Here is a 23,005-nt window from a genome sequence, read left to right as displayed (position 1 = left end):
GCCTGACGCAGCTTCTCATCCCGTTCTATCTGCAACAGTTTCGTGTGGCTGAGAAGCACTGCTGTGGAGTTACAGCTAAAATGAGAAAATGTGTTTCTCTCGCTGTGATAATGTATTTCAAGCAACGTATAGGCTTTGTGGTGAAAATTTTCTCCATATATGGCACCATGTGTGCCACGTCCAAAAAAGCACTCCACTCGCTCAGAGAAGAGCGTTTTGGCACTTATGGAACACATTTAGTGTGATGTGCTTTATTGCTTGGCTCACACAACCATTTTTTTAAAAAGCACTTTATTCGCTCTCAAATACATTGTGAGCAAAGGATGATATGGCGCGTCATTGTGAACCAGCGGAAGGTGCCAGGAGGCTCATTTCAAGTGTGCCTGACGCAGCTTCTCATCCCGTTCTATCTGCAACGGTTTCGTGTGGCTGAGAAGCACTGCTGTGGACTTACAGCTAAAATGAGAAAATGTGTTTCTCTCGCTGTGATAATATATTTCAAGCAACGTATAGGCTTTGTGGTAAAAATTTTCTCCATATATGGCACATGTGTGCCACGTCCAAAAAAGCACTCCACTCGCTCAGAGAAGAGCGTTTTGGCACTTATGGAACACATTTAGTGTGATGTGCTTTATTGCTTGGCTCACACAACCATTGTTCAAAACAGCACTTTATTCGATCTCAAATACATTGTGAGCAAAGGATGATAAGGCGCGTCATTGTGAACCAGCGGAAGATGCCAGGAGGCTCATTCCAAGTGTGCCTGACGCAGCTTCTCATCCGGTTCTATCTGCAACGGTTTCGTGTGGCTGAGAAGCACTGCTGTGGACTTACAGCTAAAATGAGAAAATGTGTTTCTCTCGCTGTGATAATATATTTCAAGCAACGTATAGGCTTTGTGGTAAAAATTTTCTCCATATATGGCACATGTGTGCCACGTCCAAAAAAGCACTCCACTCGCTCAGAGAAGAGCGTTTTGGCACTTATGGAACACATTTAGTGTGATGTGCTTTATTGCTTGGCTCACACAAACATTGTTCAAAACAGCACTTATTCGCTCTCAAATACATTGTGAGCAAAGGATGTCACGGCGCGTCATTGTGAACCAGCGGAAGGTGTCAGGAGGCTCATTCCAAGTGTGGCTGACGCAGGTTCTCATCCCGTTCTATCTGCAACAGTTTCGTGTGGCTGAGAAGCACTGCTGTGGAGTTACAGCTAAAATGAGAAAATGTGTTTCTCTCGCTGTGATAATGTATTTCAAGCAACCTATAGGCTTTGTGATAAAAAATTCTCCATATATGGCACATGTGTGCCACGTCCAAAAAAGCACTCCACTCGCTCATGAAGTGGGTTTTGGCACTTATGGAACACATTTAGTGTGATGTGCTTTATTGCTTGGTTCACACAACCTATTGTTCAAAAAAGCACTTTATTCGCTCTCAAATACATTGTGAGCAAGATGATACGGCGCGTCATTGTGAACCAGCCGAAGGTGCCAGGAGGCTCATTCCAAGTGTGCCTGACGCAGCTTCTCATCCCGTTCTATCTGCAACAGTTTCGTGTGGCTGAGAACCACTGCTGTGGACTTACAGCTAAAATGAGAAAATGCGTTTCTCTCGCTGTGATAATGTATTTCAAGCAACCTATAGGCTTTGTGGTAAAAATTTTCTCCATATATGGCACATGTGTGCCATGTCCAAAAAAGCACTCCACTCGCACTCGCTAAGACCGTTTTGAAACTTATGGAACACATTTAGTGTGATGTGCTTTATTGCTTGGCTCACACAACCATTGTTCAAAACAGCACTTTATTCGCTCTCAATTAAATTGTGAGCAAAGGATGATACGGCGCGTCATTGTGAACCAGCGGAAGGTGCCAGGAGGCTCATTCCAAGTGTGCCTGACGCAGCTTCTCATCCCGTTCTATCTGCAACAGTTTCGTGTGGCTGAGAAGCACTGCTGTGGAGATACAGGTAAAATGAGAAAATGTGTTTCTCTCGCTGTGATAATGTATTTCAACCAACCAATAGGCTTTGTGGTAAAAATGTTCTCCATATATGGCACATGCTTGCCACGTCCATAAAAGGACTCAACTTGCTCAAAGAAAAGCGTTTTGGCCCTTATGGAACACATTTAGTGTGATGTGCTTTATTGCTTGGCTCACACAACCATTGTTCAAAACAACACTTTATTCGCTCTCAAATACATTGTGAGCAAAGGATGATACGGCGCGTCATTGTGAACCAGTCGAAGGTGCCAGGAGGCTCATTCCAAGTGTGCCTGACGCAGCTTCTCATCCCGTTCTATCTGCGACAGTTTCGTGTGGCTGAGAACCACTGCTGTGGACTTACAGCTAAAATGAGAAAATGTGTTTCTCTCGCTGTGATAATGTATTTCAAGCAACCTATAGGCTTTGTGGTAAAAATTTTCTCCATATATGGCACATGTGTGCCATGTCCAAAAAAGCACTCCACTCGCTCAGAGAAGAGCGTTTTGGCACTTATGGAACACATTTAGTGTGATGTGCTTTATTGCTTGGCTCACACAACCATTGTTCAAAACAGCACTTTATTCGCTCTCAAATACATTGTGAGCAAAGGATGTCACGGCGCGTCATTGTGAACCAGCGGAAGGTGCCAGGAGGCTCATTCCAAGTGTGCCTGACGCAAGTTCTCATCCCGTTCTATCTGCAACAGTTTCGTGTGGCTGAGAACCACTGCTGTGGAGTTACAGCTAAAATGAGAAAATGTGTTTCTCTCGCTGTGATAATGTATTTCAAGCAACCTATAGGCTTTGTGGTAAAAATTTTCTCCATATATGGCACATGTGTGCCACGTCCAAAAAAGCACTCCACTCGCTAAGAGAAGAGCGTTTTGGCACTTATGGAACACATTTAGTGTGATGTGCTTTATTGCTTGGCTCACACAACCATTGTTCAAAAAAGCACTTTATTCGCTCTGAAATACATTGTGAGGAAAGGATGATACGGCGGGTCATTGTGAACCAGCGGAAGATGCCAGGAGGCTCATTCCAAGTGTGCCTGACGCAGCATCTCATCCGGTTCTATCTGCAACAGTTTCGTGTGGCTGAGAACCACTGCTGTGTAGTTACAGCTAAAATGAGAAAATGTGTTTCTCTCGCTGTGATAATGTATTTCAAGCAACCTATAGGCTTTGTGGTAAAATTTTTCTCCATATATGGCACATGTGTGCCACGTCCAAAAAAGCACTCCACTCGCTCATGAAGTGCGTTTTGGCACTTATGGAACACATTTAGTGTGATGTGCTTTATTGCTTGGTTCACACAACTTATTGTTCAAAAAAGCACTTTATTCGCTCTCAAATACATTGTGAGCAAAGGATGATACGGCGCGTCATTGTGAACCAGTCGAAGGTGCCAGGAGGCTCATTCCAAGTGTGCCTGACGCAGCTTCTCATCCCGTTCTATCTGCAACAGTTTCGTGTGGCTGAGAAGCACTGCTGTGGACTTACAGCTAAAATGAGAAAATGTGTTTCTCTCGCTGTGATAATGTATTTCAAGCAACCTATAGGCTTTGTGGTAAAAATGTTCTCCATATATGGCACATGTGTGCCACGTCCATAAAAGGACTCAACTTGCTCAAAGAAAAGCGTTTTGGCACTTATGGAACACATTTAGTGTGATGTGCTTTATTGCTTGGCTCACACAACCATTGTTCAAAACAGCACTTTATTCGCTCTCAATTAAATTGTGCTCAAAGGATGATACGGCGCGTCATTGTGAACCAGCGGAAGGTGCCACGAGGCTCATTCCAAGTGTGCCTGACGCAGCTTCTCATCCCGTTCTATCTACAACAGTTTCGTGTGGCTGAAAAGCATTGCTGTGGAGTTACAGCTAAAATGAGAAAATGTGTTTCTCTCGCTGTGATAATGTATTTCAAGCAACCTATAGGCTTTGTGGTAAAAATTTTCTCCATATATGGCACATGTGTGCCACGTCCAAAAAAGCACTCCACTCGCTCAGAGAAGAGCGTTTTGGCACTTATGGAACACATTTAGTGTGATGTGCTTTATTGCTTGGCTCACACAACCATTGTTCAAAAAAGCACTTTATTCGCTCTCAAATACATTGTTCGCAAAGGATGATACGGCGGGTCATTGTGAACCAGCGGAAGGTGCAAGGAGGCTCATTCCAAGTGTGCCTGACGCAGCTTCTCATCCGGTTCTATCTGCAACAGTTTCGTGTGGCTGAGAAGCACTGCTGTGGACTTACAGCTAAAATGAGAAAATGTGTTTCTCTCGCTGTGATAATGTATTTCAAGCAACCTATAGGCTTTGTGGTAAAATTTTTCTCCATATATGGCACATGTGTGCCACGTCCAAAAAAGCACTCCACTCGCTCAGAGAAGAGCGTTTTGGCACTTATGGAACACATTTAGTGTGATGTGCTTTATTGCTTGGCTCACACAACCATTGTTCAAAACAGCACTTTATTCGATCTCAAATACATTGTGAGCAAAGGATGATACGGCGCGTCATTGTGAACCAGCGGAAGATGTCAGGAGGCTCATTCCAAGTGTGCCTGACGCAGCTTCTCATCCGGTTCTATCTGCAACAGTTTCCTGTGGCTGAGAACCACTGCTGTGGACTTACAGCTAAAATGAGAAAATGTGTTTCTCTCGCTGTGATAATGTATTTCAAGAAACCTATAGGCTTTGTGGTAAATATTTTCTCCATATATGGCACATGTGTGCCACGTCAAAAAAAAGCACTCCACTTGCTCAAAGAAAAGCGTTTTGGCACTTATGGAACTCATTTAGTGTGATGTGCTTTATTGCTTGGCTCACACAACCATTTTTTAAAAAAGCACTTTATTCGCTCTCAAATACATTGTGAGCAAAGGATGATATGGCGCGTCATTGTGAACCAGCGGAAAGTGCCAGGAGGCTCATTCCAAGTGTGCCTGACGCAGCTTCTCATCCCGTTCTATCTGCAACAGTTTCGTGTGGCTGAGAAGCACTGCTGTGGACTTACAGCTAAAATGAGAAAATGTGTTTCTCTCGCTGTGATAATATATTTCAAGCAACGTATAGGCTTTGTGGTAAAAATTTTCTCCATATATGGCACATGTGTGCCACGTCCAAAAAAGCACTCCACTCGCTCAGAGAAGAGCGTTTTGGCACTTATGGAACACATTTAGTGTGATGTGCTTTATTGCTTGGTTCACACAACCATTGTTCAAAAAAGCACTTTATTCGCTCTCAAATACATTGTGAGCAAAGGATGATACGGCGCGTCATTGTGAACCAGCGGAAGGTGCCAGGAGGCTCATTCCAAGTGTGCCTGACGCAGCTTCTCATCCGGTTCTATCTGCAACAGTTTCGTGTGGCTGAGAACCACTGCTGTGGAGTTACAGCTAAAATGAGAAAATGTGTTTCTCTCGCTGTGATAATGTATTTCAAGCAACCTATAGGCTTTGTGATAAAAAATTCTCCATATATGGCACATGTGTGCCACGTCCAAAAAAGCACTCCACTCGCTCATGAAGTGGGTTTTGGCACTTATGGAACACATTTAGTGTGATGTGCTTTATTGCTTGGTTCACACAACCTATTGTTCAAAAAAGCACTTTATTCGCTCTCAAATACATTGTGAGCAAAGGATGATACGGCGCGTCATTGTGAACCAGCCGAAGGTGCCAGGAGGCTCATTCCAAGTGTGCCTGACGCAGCTTCTCATCCCGTTCTATCTGCAACAGTTTCGTGTGGCTGAGAACCACTGCTGTGGACTTACAGCTAAAATGAGAAAATGCGTTTCTCTCGCTGTGATAATGTATTTCAAGCAACCTATAGGCTTTGTGGTAAAAATTTTCTCCATATATGGCACATGTGTGCCATGTCCAAAAAAGCACTCCACTCGCACTCGCTCAGAGAAGACCGTTTTGAAACTTATGGAACACATTTAGTGTGATGTGCTTTATTGCTTGGCTCACACAACCATTGTTCAAAACAGCACTTTATTCGCTCTCAATTAAATTGTGAGCAAAGGATGATACGGCGCGTCATTGTGAACCAGCGGAAGGTGCCAGGAGGCTCATTCCAAGTGTGCCTGACGCAGCTTCTCATCCCGTTCTATCTGCAACAGTTTCGTGTGGCTGAGAAGCACTGCTGTGGAGTTACAGGTAAAATGAGAAAATGTGTTTCTCTCGCTGTGATAATGTATTTCAACCAACCTATAGGCTTTGTGGTAAAAATGTTCTCCATATATGGCACATGTGTGCCACGTCCATAAAAGGACTCAACTTGCTCAAAGAAAAGCGTTTTGGCCCTTATGGAACACATTTAGTGTGATGTGCTTTATTGCTTGGCTCACACAACCATTGTTCAAAACAGCACTTTATTCGCTCTCAATTAAATTGTGAGCAAAGGATGATACGGCGCGTCATTGTGAACCAGCCGAAGGTGCCAGGAGGCTCATTCCAAGTGTGCCTGACGCAGCTTCTCATCCCGTTCTATCTGCAACAGTTTCGTGTGGCTGAGAACCACTGCTGTGGACTTACAGCTAAAATGAGAAAATGTGTTTCTCTCGCTGTGATAATGTATTTCAAGCAACCTATAGGCTTTGTGGTAAAAATTTTCTCCATATATGGCACATGTGTGCCACGTCCAAAAAAAGCACTCCACTCGCTCAGAGAAGAGCGTTTTGGCACTTATGGAACACATTTAGTGTGATGTGCTTTATTGCTTGGCTCACACAACCATTGTTCAAAACAGCACTTATTCGCTCTCAAATAATTGTGAGCAAAGGATGTCACGGCGCGTCATTGTGAACCAGCGGAAGGTGCCAGGAGGCTCATTCCAAGTGTGCCTGACGCAGGTTCTCATCCCGTTCTATCTGCAACAGTTTCGTGTGGCTGAAAAGCACTGCTGTGGAGTTACAGGTAAAATGAGAAAATGTGTTTCTCTCGCTGTGATAATGTATTTCAAGCAACGTATAGGCTTTGTGGTGAAAATTTTCTCCATATATGGCACCATGTGTGCCACGTCCAAAAAAGCACTCCACTCGCTCAGAGAAGAGCGTTTTGGCACTTATGGAACACATTTAGTGTGATGTGCTTTATTGCTTGGCTCACACAACCATTGTTCAAAAAAGCACTTTATTCGCTCTCAAATACATTGTTCGCAAAGGATGATACGGCGGGTCATTGTGAACCAGCGGAAGGTGCAAGGAGGCTCATTCCAAGTGTGCCTGACGCAGCTTCTCATCCGGTTCTATCTGCAACAGTTTCGTGTGGCTGAGAACCACTGCTGTGGAGTTACAGCTAAAATGAGAAAATGTGTTTCTCTCGCTGTGATAATGTATTTCGAGCAACCTATAGGCTTTGTGGTAAAATTTTTCTCCATATATGGCACATGTGTGCCACGTCCAAAAAAGCACTCCACTCGCTCAGAGAAGAGCGTTTTGGCACTTATGGAACACATTTAGTGTGATGTGCTTTATTGCTTGGCTCACACAACCATTGTTCAAAACAGCACTTTATTCGATCTCAAATACATTGTGAGCAAAGGATGATACGGCGCGTCATTGTGAACCAGCGGAAGATGTCAGGAGGCTCATTCCAAGTGTGCCTGACGCAGCTTCTCATCCGGTTCTATCTGCAACAGTTTCCTGTGGCTGAGAACCACTGCTGTGGACTTACAGCTAAAATGAGAAAATGTGTTTCTCTCGCTGTGATAATGTATTTCAAGAAACCTATAGGCTTTGTGGTAAAAATTTTCTCCATATATGGCACATGTGTGCCACGTCAAAAAAAAGCACTCCACTTGCTCAAAGAAAAGCGTTTTGGCACTTATGGAACACATTTAGTGTGATGTGCTTTATTGCTTGGCTCACACAACCATTTTTTAAAAAAGCACTTTATTCGCTCTCAAATACATTGTGAGCAAAGGATGATATGGCGCGTCATTGTGAACCAGCGGAAGGTGCCAGGAGGCTCATTTCAAGTGTGCCTGACGCAGCTTCTCATCCCGTTCTATCTGCAACGGTTTCGTGTGGCTGAGAAGCACTGCTGTGGACTTACAGCTAAAATGAGAAAATGTGTTTCTCTCGCTGTGATAATATATTTCAAGCAACGTATAGGCTTTGTGGTAAAAATTTTCTCCATATATGGCACATGTGTGCCACGTCCAAAAAAGCACTCCACTCGCTCAGAGAAGAGCGTTTTGGCACTTATGGAACACATTTAGTGTGATGTGCTTTATTGCTTGGCTCACACAAACATTGTTCAAAACAGCACTTATTCGCTCTCAAATACATTGTGAGCAAAGGATGTCACGGCGCGTCATTGTGAACCAGCGGAAGGTGCCAGGAGGCTCATTCCAAGTGTGCCTGACGCAGCTTCTCATCCCGTTCTATCTACAACAGTTTCGTGTGGCTGAAAAGCATTGCTGTGGAGTTACAGCTAAAATGAGAAAATGTGTTTCTCTCGCTGTGATAATGTATTTCAAGCAACCTATAGGCTTTGTGGTAAAAATTTTCTCCATATATGGCACATGTGTGCCACGTCCAAAAAAGCACTCCACTCGCTCAGAGAAGAGCGTTTTGGCACTTATGGAACACATTTAGTGTGATGTGCTTTATTGCTTGGCTCACACAACCATGGTTCAAAACAGCACTTATTCGCTCTCAAATAAATTGTGAGCAAAGGATGTCACGGCGCGTCATTGTGAACCAGCGGAAGGTGCCAGGAGGCTCATTCCAAGTGTGGCTGACGCAGGTTCTCATCCCGTTCTATCTGCAACAGTTTCGTGTGGCTGAGAAGCACTGCTGTGGAGTTACAGCTAAAATGAGAAAATGTGTTTCTCTCGCTGTGATAATGTATTTCAAGCAACCTATAGGCTTTGTGATAAAAAATTCTCCATATATGGCACATGTGTGCCACGTCCAAAAAAGCACTCCACTCGCTCATGAAGTGGGTTTTGGCACTTATGGAACACATTTAGTTTGATGTGCTTTATTGCTTGGTTCACACAACCTATTGTTCAAAAAAGCACTTTATTCGCTCTCAAATACATTGTGAGCAAAGGATGATACGGCGCGTCATTGTGAACCAGCCGAAGGTGCCAGGAGGCTCATTCCAAGTGTGCCTGACGCAGCTTCTCATCCCGTTCTATCTGCAACAGTTTCGTGTGGCTGAGAACCACTGCTGTGGACTTACAGCTAAAATGAGAAAATGCGTTTCTCTCGCTGTGATAATGTATTTCAAGCAACCTATAGGCTTTGTGGTAAAAATTTTCTCCATATATGGCACATGTGTGCCATGTCCAAAAAAGCACTCCACTCGCACTCGCTCAGAGAAGACCGTTTTGAAACTTATGGAACACATTTAGTGTGATGTGCTTTATTGCTTGGCTCACACAACCATTGTTCAAAACAGCACTTTATTCGCTCTCAATTAAATTGTGAGCAAAGGATGATACGGCGCGTCATTGTGAACCAGCGGAAGGTGCCAGGAGGCTCATTCCAAGTGTGCCTGACGCAGCTTCTCATCCCGTTCTATCTGCAACAGTTTCGTGTGGCTGAGAAGCACTGCTGTGGAGTTACAGGTAAAATGAGAAAATGTGTTTCTCTCGCTGTGATAATGTATTTCAACCAACCTATAGGCTTTGTGGTAAAAATGTTCTCCATATATGGCACATGTGTGCCACGTCCATAAAAGGACTCAACTTGCTCAAAGAAAAGCGTTTTGGCCCTTATGGAACACATTTAGTGTGATGTGCTTTATTGCTTGGCTCACACAACCATTGTTCAAAACAGCACTTTATTCGCTCTCAATTAAATTGTGCGCAAAGGATGATACGGCGCGTCATTGTGAACCAGCGGAAGGTGCCAGGAGGCTCATTCCAAGTGTGCCTGACGCAGCTTCTCATCCGGTTCTATCTGCAACAGTTTCGTGTGGCTGAGAAGCACTGCTGTGGAGTTACAGGTAAAATGAGAAAATGTGTTTCTCTCGCTGTGATAATGTATTTCAAGCAACGTATAGGCTTTGTGGTGAAAATTTTCTCCATATATGGCACCATGTGTGCCACGTCCAAAAAAGCACTCCACTCGCTCAGAGAAGAGCGTTTTGGCACTTATGGAACACATTTAGTGTGATGTGCTTTATTGCTTGGCTCACACAACCATTGTTCAAAACAGCACTTTATTCGCTCTCAATTAAATTGTGAGCAAAGGATGATACGGCGCGTCATTGTGAACCAGCGGAAGGTGCCAGGAGGCTCATTCCAAGTGTGCCTGACGCAGCTTCTCATCCCGTTCTATCTACAACAGTTTCGTGTGGCTGAAAAGCATTGCTGTGGAGTTACAGCTAAAATGAGAAAATGTGTTTCTCTCGCTGTGATAATGTATTTCAAGCAACCTATAGGCTTTGTGATAAAAAATTCTCCATATATGGCACATGTGTGCCACGTCCAAAAAAGCACTCCACTCGCTCAGAGAAGAGCGTTTTGGCACTTATGGAACACATTTAGTGTGATGTGCTTTATTGCTTGGCTCACACAACCATTGTTCAAAACAGCACTTTATTCGATCTCAAATACATTGTGAGCAAAGGATGATACGGCGCGTCATTGTGAACCAGCGGAAGATGTCAGGAGGCTCATTCCAAGTGTGCCTGACGCAGCTTCTCATCCGGTTCTATCTGCAACAGTTTCCTGTGGCTGAGAACCACTGCTGTGGACTTACAGCTAAAATGAGAAAATGTGTTTCTCTCGCTGTGATAATATATTTCAAGCAACGTATAGGCTTTGTGGTAAATATTTTCTCCATATATGGCACATGTGTGCCACGTCCAAAAAAGCACTCCACTCGCTCAGAGAAGAGCGTTTTGGCACTTATGGAACACATTTAGTGTGATGTGCTTTATTGCTTGGTTCACACAACCATTGTTCAAAAAAGCACTTTATTCGCTCTCAAATACATTGTGAGCAAAGGATGATACGGCGCGTCATTGTGAACCAGCGGAAGGTGCCAGGAGGCTCATTCCAAGTGTGCCTGACGCAGCTTCTCATCCGGTTCTATCTGCAACAGTTTCGTGTGGCTGAGAACCACTGCTGTGGAGTTACAGCTAAAATGAGAAAATGTGTTTCTCTCGCTGTGATAATGTATTTCAAGCAACCTATAGGCTTTGTGGTAAAATTTTTCTCCATATATGGCACATGTGTGCCACGTCCAAAAAAGCACTCCACTCGCTCAGAGAAGAGCGTTTTGGCACTTATGGAACACATTTAGTGTGATGTGCTTTATTGCTTGGCTCACACAACCATTGTTCAAAACAGCACTTATTCGCTCTCAAATACATTGTGAGCAAAGGATGTCACGGCGCGTCATTGTGAACCAGCGGAAGGTGCCACGAGGCTCATTCCAAGTGTGCCTGACGCAGCTTCTCATCCCGTTCTATCTACAACAGTTTCGTGTGGCTGAAAAGCATTGCTGTGGAGTTACAGCTAAAATGAGAAAATGTGTTTCTCTCGCTGTGATAATGTATTTCAAGCAACCTATAGGCTTTGTGGTAAAAATTTTCTCCATATATGGCACATGTGTGCCACGTCCAAAAAAGCACTCCACTCGCTCAGAGAAGAGCGTTTTGGCACTTATGGAACACATTTAGTGTGATGTGCTTTATTGCTTGGCTCACACAACCATTGTTCAAAACAGCACTTATTCGCTCTCAAATAATTGTGAGCAAAGGATGTCACGGCGCGTCATTGTGAACCAGCGGAAGGTGCCAGGAGGCTCATTCCAAGTGTGCCTGACGCAGGTTCTCATCCCGTTCTATCTGCAACAGTTTCGTGTGGCTGAAAAGCACTGCTGTGGAGTTACAGGTAAAATGAGAAAATGTGTTTCTCTCGCTGTGATAATGTATTTCAAGCAACCTATAGGCTTTGTGGTAAAAATGTTCTCCATATATGGCACATGTGTGCCACGTCCATAAAAGGACTCAACTTGCTCAAAGAAAAGCGTTTTGGCACTTATGGAACACATTTAGTGTGATGTGCTTTATTGCTTGGCTCACACAACCATTGTTCAAAACAGCACTTTATTCGCTGTCAATTAAATTGTGCGCAAAGGATGATACGGCGCGTCATTGTGAACCAGCGGAAGGTGCCAGGAGGCTCATTCCAAGTGTGCCTGACGCAGCTTCTCATCCCGTTCTATCTGCAACAGTTTCGTGTGGCTGAGAAGCACTGCTGTGGAGTTACAGGTAAAATGAGAAAATGTGTTTCTCTCGCTGTGATAATGTATTTCAAGCAACGTATAGGCTTTGTGGTGAAAATTTTCTCCATATATGGCACCATGTGTGCCACGTCCAAAAAAGCACTCCACTCGCTCAGAGAAGAGCGTTTTGGCACTTATGGAACACATTTAGTGTGATGTGCTTTATTGCTTGGCTCACACAACCATTGTTCAAAAAAGCACTTTATTCGCTCTCAAATACATTGTTCGCAAAGGATGATACGGCGGGTCATTGTGAACCAGCGGAAGGTGCAAGGAGGCTCATTCCAAGTGTGCCTGACGCAGCTTCTCATCCGGTTCTATCTGCAACAGTTTCGTGTGGCTGAGAACCACTGCTGTGGAGTTACAGCTAAAATGAGAAAATGTGTTTCTCTCGCTGTGATAATGTATTTCAAGCAACCTATAGGCTTTGTGGTAAATATTTTCTCCATATATGGCACATGTGTGCCACGTCAAAAAAAAGCACTCCACTTGCTCAAAGAAAAGCGTTTTGGCACTTATGGAACTCATTTAGTGTGATGTGCTTTATTGCTTGGCTCACACAACCATTTTTTAAAAAAGCACTTTATTCGCTCTCAAATACATTGTGAGCAAAGGATGATATGGCGCGTCATTGTGAACCAGCGGAAAGTGCCAGGAGGCTCATTCCAAGTGTGCCTGACGCAGCTTCTCATCCCGTTCTATCTGCAACAGTTTCGTGTGGCTGAGAAGCACTGCTGTGGACTTACAGCTAAAATGAGAAAATGTGTTTCTCTCGCTGTGATAATATATTTCAAGCAACGTATAGGCTTTGTGGTAAAAATTTTCTCCATATATGGCACATGTGTGCCACATCCAAAAAAGCACTCCACTCGCTCAGAGAAGAGCGTTTTGGCACTTATGGAACACATTTAGTGTGATGTGCTTTATTGCTTGGTTCACACAACCATTGTTCAAAACAGCACTTATTCGCTCTCAAATACATTGTGAGCAAAGGATGTCACGGCGCGTCATTGTGAACCAGCGGAAGGTGCCACGAGGCTCATTCCAAGTGTGCCTGACGCAGCTTCTCATCCCGTTCTATCTACAACAGTTTCGTGTGGCTGAAAAGCATTGCTGTGGAGTTACAGCTAAAATGAGAAAATGTGTTTCTCTCGCTGTGATAATGTATTTCAAGCAACCTATAGGCTTTGTGGTAAAAATTTTCTCCATATATGGCACATGTGTGCCACGTCCAAAAAAGCACTCCACTCGCTCAGAGAAGAGCGTTTTGGCACTTATGGAACACATTTAGTGTGATGTGCTTTATTGCTTGGCTCACACAACCATTGTTCAAAACAGCACTTATTCGCTCTCAAATACATTGTGAGCAAAGGATGTCACGGCGCGTCATTGTGAACCAGCGGAAGGTGCCAGGAGGCTCATTCCAAGTGTGCCTGACGCAGGTTCTCATCCCGTTCTATCTGCAACAGTTTCGTGTGGCTGAAAAGCACTGCTGTGGAGTTACAGGTAAAATGAGAAAATGTGTTTCTCTCGCTGTGATAATGTATTTCAAGCAACCTATAGGCTTTGTGGTAAAAATGTTCTCCATATATGGCACATGTGTGCCACGTCCATAAAAGGACTCAACTTGCTCAAAGAAAAGCGTTTTGGCACTTATGGAACACATTTAGTGTGATGTGCTTTATTGCTTGGCTCACACAACCATTGTTCAAAACAGCACTTATTCGCTCTCAAATAATTGTGAGCAAAGGATGTCACGGCGCGTCATTGTGAACCAGCGGAAGGTGCCAGGAGGCTCATTCCAAGTGTGCCTGACGCAGCTTCTCATCCCGTTCTATCTGCAACAGTTTCGTGTGGCTGAGAAGCACTGCTGTGGAGTTACAGGTAAAATGAGAAAATGTGTTTCTCTCGCTGTGATAATGTATTTCAAGCAACGTATAGGCTTTGTGGTGAAAATTTTCTCCATATATGGCACCATGTGTGCCACGTCCAAAAAAGCACTCCACTCGCTCAGAGAAGAGCGTTTTGGCACTTATGGAACACATTTAGTGTGATGTGCTTTATTGCTTGGCTCACACAACCATTGTTCAAAAAAGCACTTTATTCGCTCTCAAATACATTGTTCGCAAAGGATGATACGGCGGGTCATTGTGAACCAGCGGAAGGTGCAAGGAGGCTCATTCCAAGTGTGCCTGACGCAGCTTCTCATCCGGTTCTATCTGCAACAGTTTCGTGTGGCTGAGAACCACTGCTGTGGACTTACAGCTAAAATGAGAAAATGTGTTTCTCTCGCTGTTATAATGTATTTCAAGAAACCTATAGGCTTTGTGGTAAATATTTTCTCCATATATGGCACATGTGTGCCACGTCAAAAAAAAGCACTCCACTTGCTCAAAGAAAAGCGTTTTGGCACTTATGGAACTCATTTAGTGTGATGTGCTTTATTGCTTGGCTCACACAACCATTTTTTAAAAAAGCACTTTATTCGCTCTCAAATACATTGTGAGCAAAGGATGATATGGCGCGTCATTGTGAACCAGCGGAAAGTGCCAGGAGGCTCATTCCAAGTGTGCCTGACGCAGCTTCTCATCCCGTTCTATCTGCAACAGTTTCGTGTGGCTGAGAAGCACTGCTGTGGACTTACAGCTAAAATGAGAAAATGTGTTTCTCTCGCTGTGATAATATATTTCAAGCAACGTATAGGCTTTGTGGTAAAAATTTTCTCCATATATGGCACATGTGTGCCACGTCCAAAAAAGCACTCCACTCGCTCAGAGAAGAGCGTTTTGGCACTTATGGAACACATTTAGTGTGATGTGCTTTATTGCTTGGTTCACACAACCATTGTTCAAAAAAGCACTTTATTCGCTCTCAAATACATTGTGAGCAAAGGATGATACGGCGCGTCATTGTGAACCAGCGGAAGGTGCCAGGAGGCTCATTCCAAGTGTGCCTGACGCAGCTTCTCATCCGGTTCTATCTGCAACAGTTTCGTGTGGCTGAGAACCACTGCTGTGGAGTTACAGGTAAAATGAGAAAATGTGTTTCTCTCGCTGTGATAATGTATTTCAAGCAACCTATAGGCTTTGTGGTAAAAATGTTCTCCATATATGGCACATGTGTGCCACGTCCATAAAAGGACTCAACTTGCTCAAAGAAAAGCGTTTTGGCACTTATGGAACACATTTAGTGTGATGTGCTTTATTGCTTGGCTCACACAACCATTGTTCAAAACAGCACTTTATTCGCTGTCAATTAAATTGTGCGCAAAGGATGATACGGCGCGTCATTGTGAACCAGCGGAAGGTGCCAGGAGGCTCATTCCAAGTGTGCCTGACGCAGCTTCTCATCCCGTTCTATCTGCAACAGTTTCGTGTGGCTGAGAACCACTGCTGTGGACTTACAGCTAAAATGAGAAAATGCGTTTCTCTCGCTGTGATAATGTATTTCAAGCAACCTATAGGCTTTGTGGTAAAAATTTTCTCCATATATGGCACATGTGTGCCATGTCCAAAAAAGCACTCCACTCGCACTCGCTCAGAGAAGACCGTTTTGAAACTTATGGAACACATTTAGTGTGATGTGCTTTATTGCTTGGCTCACACAACCATTGTTCAAAACAGCACTTTATTCGCTCTCAATTAAATTGTGAGCAAAGGATGATACGGCGCGTCATTGTGAACCAGCGGAAGGTGCCAGGAGGCTCATTCCAAGTGTGCCTGACGCAGCTTCTCATCCCGTTCTATCTGCAACAGTTTCGTGTGGCTGAGAAGCACTGCTGTGGAGTTACAGGTAAAATGAGAAAATGTGTTTCTCTCGCTGTGATAATGTATTTCAAGCAACGTATAGGCTTTGTGGTGAAAATTTTCTCCATATATGGCACCATGTGTGCCACGTCCAAAAAAGCACTCCACTCGCTCAGAGAAGAGCGTTTTGGCACTTATGGAACACATTTAGTGTGATGTGCTTTATTGCTTGGCTCACACAACCATTGTTCAAAACAGCACTTTATTCGATCTCAAATACATTGTGAGCAAAGGATGATACGGCGCGTCATTGTGAACCAGCGGAAGATGCCAGGAGGCTCATTCCAAGTGTGCCTGACGCAGCTTCTCATCCGGTTCTATCTGCAACAGTTTCGTGTGGCTGAGAACCACTGCTGTGGACTTACAGCTAAAATGAAAAAATGTGTTTCTCTCGCTGTGATAATGTATTTCAAGAAACCTATAGGCTTTGTGGTAAAAATTTTCTCCATATATGGCACATGTGTGCCACGTCAAAAAAAAGCACTCCACTTGCTCAAAGAAAAGCGTTTTGGCACTTATGGAACACATTTAGTGTGATGTGCTTTATTGCTTGGCTCACACAACCATTTTTTAAAAAAGCACTTTATTCGCTCTCAAATACATTGTGAGCAAAGGATGATATGGCGCGTCATTGTGAACCAGCGGAAGGTGCCAGGAGGCTCATTTCAAGTGTGCCTGACGCAGCTTCTCATCCCGTTCTATCTGCAACGGTTTCGTGTGGCTGAGAAGCACTGCTGTGGACTTACAGCTAAAATGAGAAAATGTGTTTCTCTCGCTGTGATAATATATTTCAAGCAACGTATAGGCTTTGTGGTAAAAATTTTCTCCATATATGGCACATGTGTGCCACGTCCAAAAAAGCACTCCACTCGCTCAGAGAAGAGCGTTTTGGCACTTATGGAACACATTTAGTGTGATGTGCTTTATTGCTTGGCTCACACAAACATTGTTCAAAACAGCACTTATTCGCTCTCAAATACATTGTGAGCAAAGGATGTCACGGCGCGTCATTGTGAACCAGCGGAAGGTGCCAGGAGGCTCATTCCAAGTGTGCCTGACGCAGCTTCTCATCCCGTTCTATCTACAACAGTTTCGTGTGGCTGAAAAGCATTGCTGTGGAGTTACAGCTAAAATGAGAAAATGTGTTTCTCTCGCTGTGATAATGTATTTCAAGCAACCTATAGGCTTTGTGGTAAAAATTTTCTCCATATATGGCACATGTGTGCCACGTCCAAAAAAGCACTCCACTCGCTCAGAGAAGAGCGTTTTGGCACTTATGGAACACATTTAGTGTGATGTGCTTTATTGCTTGGCTCACACAACCATGGTTCAAAACAGCACTTATTCGCTCTCAAATAAATTGTGAGCAAAGGATGTCACGGCGCGTCATTGTGAACCAGCGGAAGGTGCCAGGAGGCTCATTCCAAGTGTGGCTGACGCAGGTTCTCATCCCGTTCTATCTGCAACAGTTTCGTGTGGCTGAGAAGCACTGCTGTGGACTTACAGCTAAAATGAGAAAATGTGTTTCTCTCGCTGTGATAATGTATTTCAAGCAACCTATAGGCTTTGTGATAAAAAATTCTCCATATATGGCACATGTGTGCCACGTCCAAAAAAGCACTCCACTCGCTCATGAAGTGGGTTTTGGCACTTATGGAACACATTTAGTGTGATGTGCTTTATTGCTTGGTTCACACAACCTATTGTTCAAAAAAGCACTTTATTCGCTCTCAAATACATTGTGAGCAAAGGATGATACGGCGCGTCATTGTGAACCAGCCGAAGGTGCCAGGAGGCTCATTCCAAGTGTGCCTGACGCAGCTTCTCATCCCGTTCTATCTGCAACAGTTTCGTGTGGCTGAGAACCACTGCTGTGGACTTACAGCTAAAATGAGAAAATGCGTTTCTCTCGCTGTGATAATGTATTTCAAGCAACCTATAGGCTTTGTGGTAAAAATTTTCTCCATATATGGCACATGTGTGCCATGTCCAAAAAAGCACTCCACTCGCACTCGCTCAGAGAAGACCGTTTTGAAACTTATGGAACACATTTAGTGTGATGTGCTTTATTGCTTGGCTCACACAACCATTGTTCAAAACAGCACTTTATTCGCTCTCAATTAAATTGTGAGCAAAGGATGATACGGCGCGTCATTGTGAACCAGCGGAAGGTGCCAGGAGGCTCATTCCAAGTGTGCCTGACGCAGCTTCTCATCCCGTTCTATCTGCAACAGTTTCGTGTGGCTGAGAAGCACTGCTGTGGAGTTACAGGTAAAATGAGAAAATGTGTTTCTCTCGCTGTGATAATGTATTTCAAGCAACGTATAGGCTTTGTGGTGAAAATTTTCTCCATATATGGCACCATGTGTGCCACGTCCAAAAAAGCACTCCACTCGCTCAGAGAAGAGCGTTTTGGCACTTATGGAACACATTTAGTGTGATGTGCTTTATTGCTTGGCTCACACAACCATTGTTCAAAACAGCACTTTATTCGATCTCAAATACATTGTGAGCAAAGGATGATACGGCGCGTCATTGTGAACCAGCGGAAGATGCCAGGAGGCTCATTCCAAGTGTGCCTGACGCAGCTTCTCATCCGGTTCTATCTGCAACAGTTTCGTGTGGCTGAGAACCACTGCTGTGGACTTACAGCTAAAATGAAAAAATGTGTTTCTCTCGCTGTGATAATGTATTTCAAGAAACCTATAGGCTTTGTGGTAAAAATTTTCTCCATATATGGCACATGTGTGCCACGTCAAAAAAAAGCACTCCACTTGCTCAAAGAAAAGCGTTTTGGCACTTATGGAACACATTTAGTGTGATGTGCTTTATTGCTTGGCTCACACAACCATTTTTTAAAAAAGCACTTTATTCGCTCTCAAATACATTGTGAGCAAAGGATGATATGGCGCGTCATTGTGAACCAGCGGAAGGTGCCAGGAGGCTCATTTCAAGTGTGCCTGACGCAGCTTCTCATCCCGTTCTATCTGCAACGGTTTCGTGTGGCTGAGAAGCACTGCTGTGGACTTACAGCTAAAATGAGAAAATGTGTTTCTCTCGCTGTGATAATATATTTCAAGCAACGTATCGGCTTTGTGGTAAAAATTTTCTCCATATATGGCACATGTGTGCCACGTCCAAAAAAGCACTCCACTCGCTCAGAGAAGAGCGTTTTGGCACTTATGGAACACATTTAGTGTGATGTGCTTTATTGCTTGGCTCACACAAACATTGTTCAAAACAGCACTTATTCGCTCTCAAATACATTGTGAGCAAAGGATGTCACGGCGCGTCATTGTGAACCAGCGGAAGGTGCCAGGAGGCTCATTCCAAGTGTGCCTGACGCAGCTTCTCATCCCGTTCTATCTACAACAGTTTCGTGTGGCTGAAAAGCATTGCTGTGGAGTTACAGCTAAAATGAGAAAATGTGTTTCTCTCGCTGTGATAATGTATTTCAAGCAACCTATAGGCTTTGTGGTAAAAATTTTCTCCATATATGGCACATGTGTGCCACGTCCAAAAAAGCACTCCACTCGCTCAGAGAAGAGCGTTTTGGCACTTATGGAACACATTTAGTGTGATGTGCTTTATTGCTTGGCTCACACAACCATGGTTCAAAACAGCACTTATTCGCTCTCAAATAAATTGTGAGCAAAGGATGTCACGGCGCGTCATTGTGAACCAGCGGAAGGTGCCAGGAGGCTCATTCCAAGTGTGGCTGACGCAGGTTCTCATCCCGTTCTATCTGCAACAGTTTCGTGTGGCTGAGAAGCACTGCTGTGGAGTTACAGCTAAAATGAGAAAATGTGTTTCTCTCGCTGTGATAATGTATTTCAAGCAACCTATAGGCTTTGTGATAAAAAATTCTCCATATATGGCACATGTGTGCCACGTCCAAAAAAGCACTCCACTCGCTCATGAAGTGGGTTTTGGCACTTATGGAACACATTTAGTGTGATGTGCTTTATTGCTTGGTTCACACAACCTATTGTTCAAAAAAGCACTTTATTCGCTCTCAAATACATTGTGAGCAAAGGATGATACGGCGCGTCATTGTGAACCAGCCGAAGGTGCCAGGAGGCTCATTCCAAGTGTGCCTGACGCAGCTTCTCATCCCGTTCTATCTGCAACAGTTTCGTGTGGCTGAGAACCACTGCTGTGGACTTACAGCTAAAATGAGAAAATGCGTTTCTCTCGCTGTGATAATGTATTTCAAGCAACCTATAGGCTTTGTGGTAAAAATTTTCTCCATATATGGCACATGTGTGCCATGTCCAAAAAAGCACTCCACTCGCACTCGCTCAGAGAAGACCGTTTTGAAACTTATGGAACACATTTAGTGTGATGTGCTTTATTGCTTGGCTCACACAACCATTGTTCAAAACAGCACTTTATTCGCTCTCAATTAAATTGTGAGCAAAGGATGATACGGCGCGTCATTGTGAACCAGCGGAAGGTGCCAGGAGGCTCATTCCAAGTGTGCCTGACGCAGCTTCTCATCCCGTTCTATCTGCAACAGTTTCGTGTGGCTGAGAAGCACTGCTGTGGAGTTACAGGTAAAATGAGAAAATGTGTTTCTCTCGCTGTGATAATGTATTTCAAGCAACGTATAGGCTTTGTGGTGAAAATTTTCTCCATATATGGCACCATGTGTGCCACGTCCAAAAAAGCACTCCACTCGCTCAGAGAAGAGCGTTTTGGCACTTATGGAACACATTTAGTGTGATGTGCTTTATTGCTTGGCTCACACAACCATTGTTCAAAACAGCACTTTATTCGATCTCAAATACATTGTGAGCAAAGGATGATACGGCGCGTCATTGTGAACCAGCGGAAGATGCCAGGAGGCTCATTCCAAGTGTGCCTGACGCAGCTTCTCATCCGGTTCTATCTGCAACAGTTTCGTGTGGCTGAGAACCACTGCTGTGGACTTACAGCTAAAATGAAAAAATGTGTTTCTCTCGCTGTGATAATGTATTTCAAGAAACCTATAGGCTTTGTGGTAAAAATTTTCTCCATATATGGCACATGTGTGCCACGTCAAAAAAAAGCACTCCACTTGCTCAAAGAAAAGCGTTTTGGCACTTATGGAACACATTTAGTGTGATGTGCTTTATTGCTTGGCTCACACAACCATTTTTTAAAAAAGCACTTTATTCGCTCTCAAATACATTGTGAGCAAAGGATGATATGGCGCGTCATTGTGAACCAGCGGAAGGTGCCAGGAGGCTCATTTCAAGTGTGCCTGACGCAGCTTCTCATCCCGTTCTATCTGCAACGGTTTCGTGTGGCTGAGAAGCACTGCTGTGGACTTACAGCTAAAATGAGAAAATGTGTTTCTCTCGCTGTGATAATATATTTCAAGCAACGTATAGGCTTTGTGGTAAAAATTTTCTCCATATATGGCACATGTGTGCCACGTCCAAAAAAGCACTCCACTCGCTCAGAGAAGAGCGTTTTGGCACTTATGGAACACATTTAGTGTGATGTGCTTTATTGCTTGGCTCACACAAACATTGTTCAAAACAGCACTTATTCGCTCTCAAATACATTGTGAGCAAAGGATGTCACGGCGCGTCATTGTGAACCAGCGGAAGGTGCCAGGAGGCTCATTCCAAGTGTGCCTGACGCAGCTTCTCATCCCGTTCTATCTACAACAGTTTCGTGTGGCTGAAAAGCATTGCTGTGGAGTTACAGCTAAAATGAGAAAATGTGTTTCTCTCGCTGTGATAATGTATTTCAAGCAACCTATAGGCTTTGTGGTAAAAATTTTCTCCATATATGGCACATGTGTGCCACGTCCAAAAAAGCACTCCACTCGCTCAGAGAAGAGCGTTTTGGCACTTATGGAACACATTTAGTGTGATGTGCTTTATTGCTTGGCTCACACAACCATGGTTCAAAACAGCACTTATTCGCTCTCAAATAAATTGTGAGCAAAGGATGTCACGGCGCGTCATTGTGAACCAGCGGAAGGTGCCAGGAGGCTCATTCCAAGTGTGGCTGACGCAGGTTCTCATCCCGTTCTATCTGCAACAGTTTCGTGTGGCTGAGAAGCACTGCTGTGGAGTTACAGCTAAAATGAGAAAATGTGTTTCTCTCGCTGTGATAATGTATTTCAAGCAACCTATAGGCTTTGTGATAAAAAATTCTCCATATATGGCACATGTGTGCCACGTCCAAAAAAGCACTCCACTCGCTCATGAAGTGGGTTTTGGCACTTATGGAACACATTCAGTGTGATGTGCTTTATTGCTTGGTTCACACAACCTATTGTTCAAAAAAGCACTTTATTCGCTCTCAAATACATTGTGAGCAAAGGATGATACGGCGCGTCATTGTGAACCAGCCGAAGGTGCCAGGAGGCTCATTCCAAGTGTGCCTGACGCAGCTTCTCATCCCGTTCTATCTGCAACAGTTTCGTGTGGCTGAGAACCACTGCTGTGGACTTACAGCTAAAATGAGAAAATGCGTTTCTCTCGCTGTGATAATGTATTTCAAGCAACCTATAGGCTTTGTGGTAAAAATTTTCTCCATATATGGCACATGTGTGCCATGTCCAAAAAAGCACTCCACTCGCACTCGCTCAGAGAAGACCGTTTTGAAACTTATGGAACACATTTAGTGTGATGTGCTTTATTGCTTGGCTCACACAACCATTGTTCAAAACAGCACTTTATTCGCTCTCAATTAAATTGTGAGCAAAGGATGATACGGCGCGTCATTGTGAACCAGCGGAAGGTGCCAGGAGGCTCATTCCAAGTGTGCCTGACGCAGCTTCTCATCCCGTTCTATCTGCAACAGTTTCGTGTGGCTGAGAAGCACTGCTGTGGAGTTACAGGTAAAATGAGAAAATGTGTTTCTCTCGCTGTGATAATGTATTTCAAGCAACGTATAGGCTTTGTGGTGAAAATTTTCTCCATATATGGCACCATGTGTGCCACG

The sequence above is a fragment of the Doryrhamphus excisus genome, chromosome 14 (assembly GCF_030265055.1).
Source record: "Doryrhamphus excisus isolate RoL2022-K1 chromosome 14, RoL_Dexc_1.0, whole genome shotgun sequence".
In the NCBI taxonomy this organism is placed as follows: domain Eukaryota; kingdom Metazoa; phylum Chordata; class Actinopteri; order Syngnathiformes; family Syngnathidae; genus Doryrhamphus; species Doryrhamphus excisus.
Note: the sequence above shows the minus strand (reverse complement) of the source record.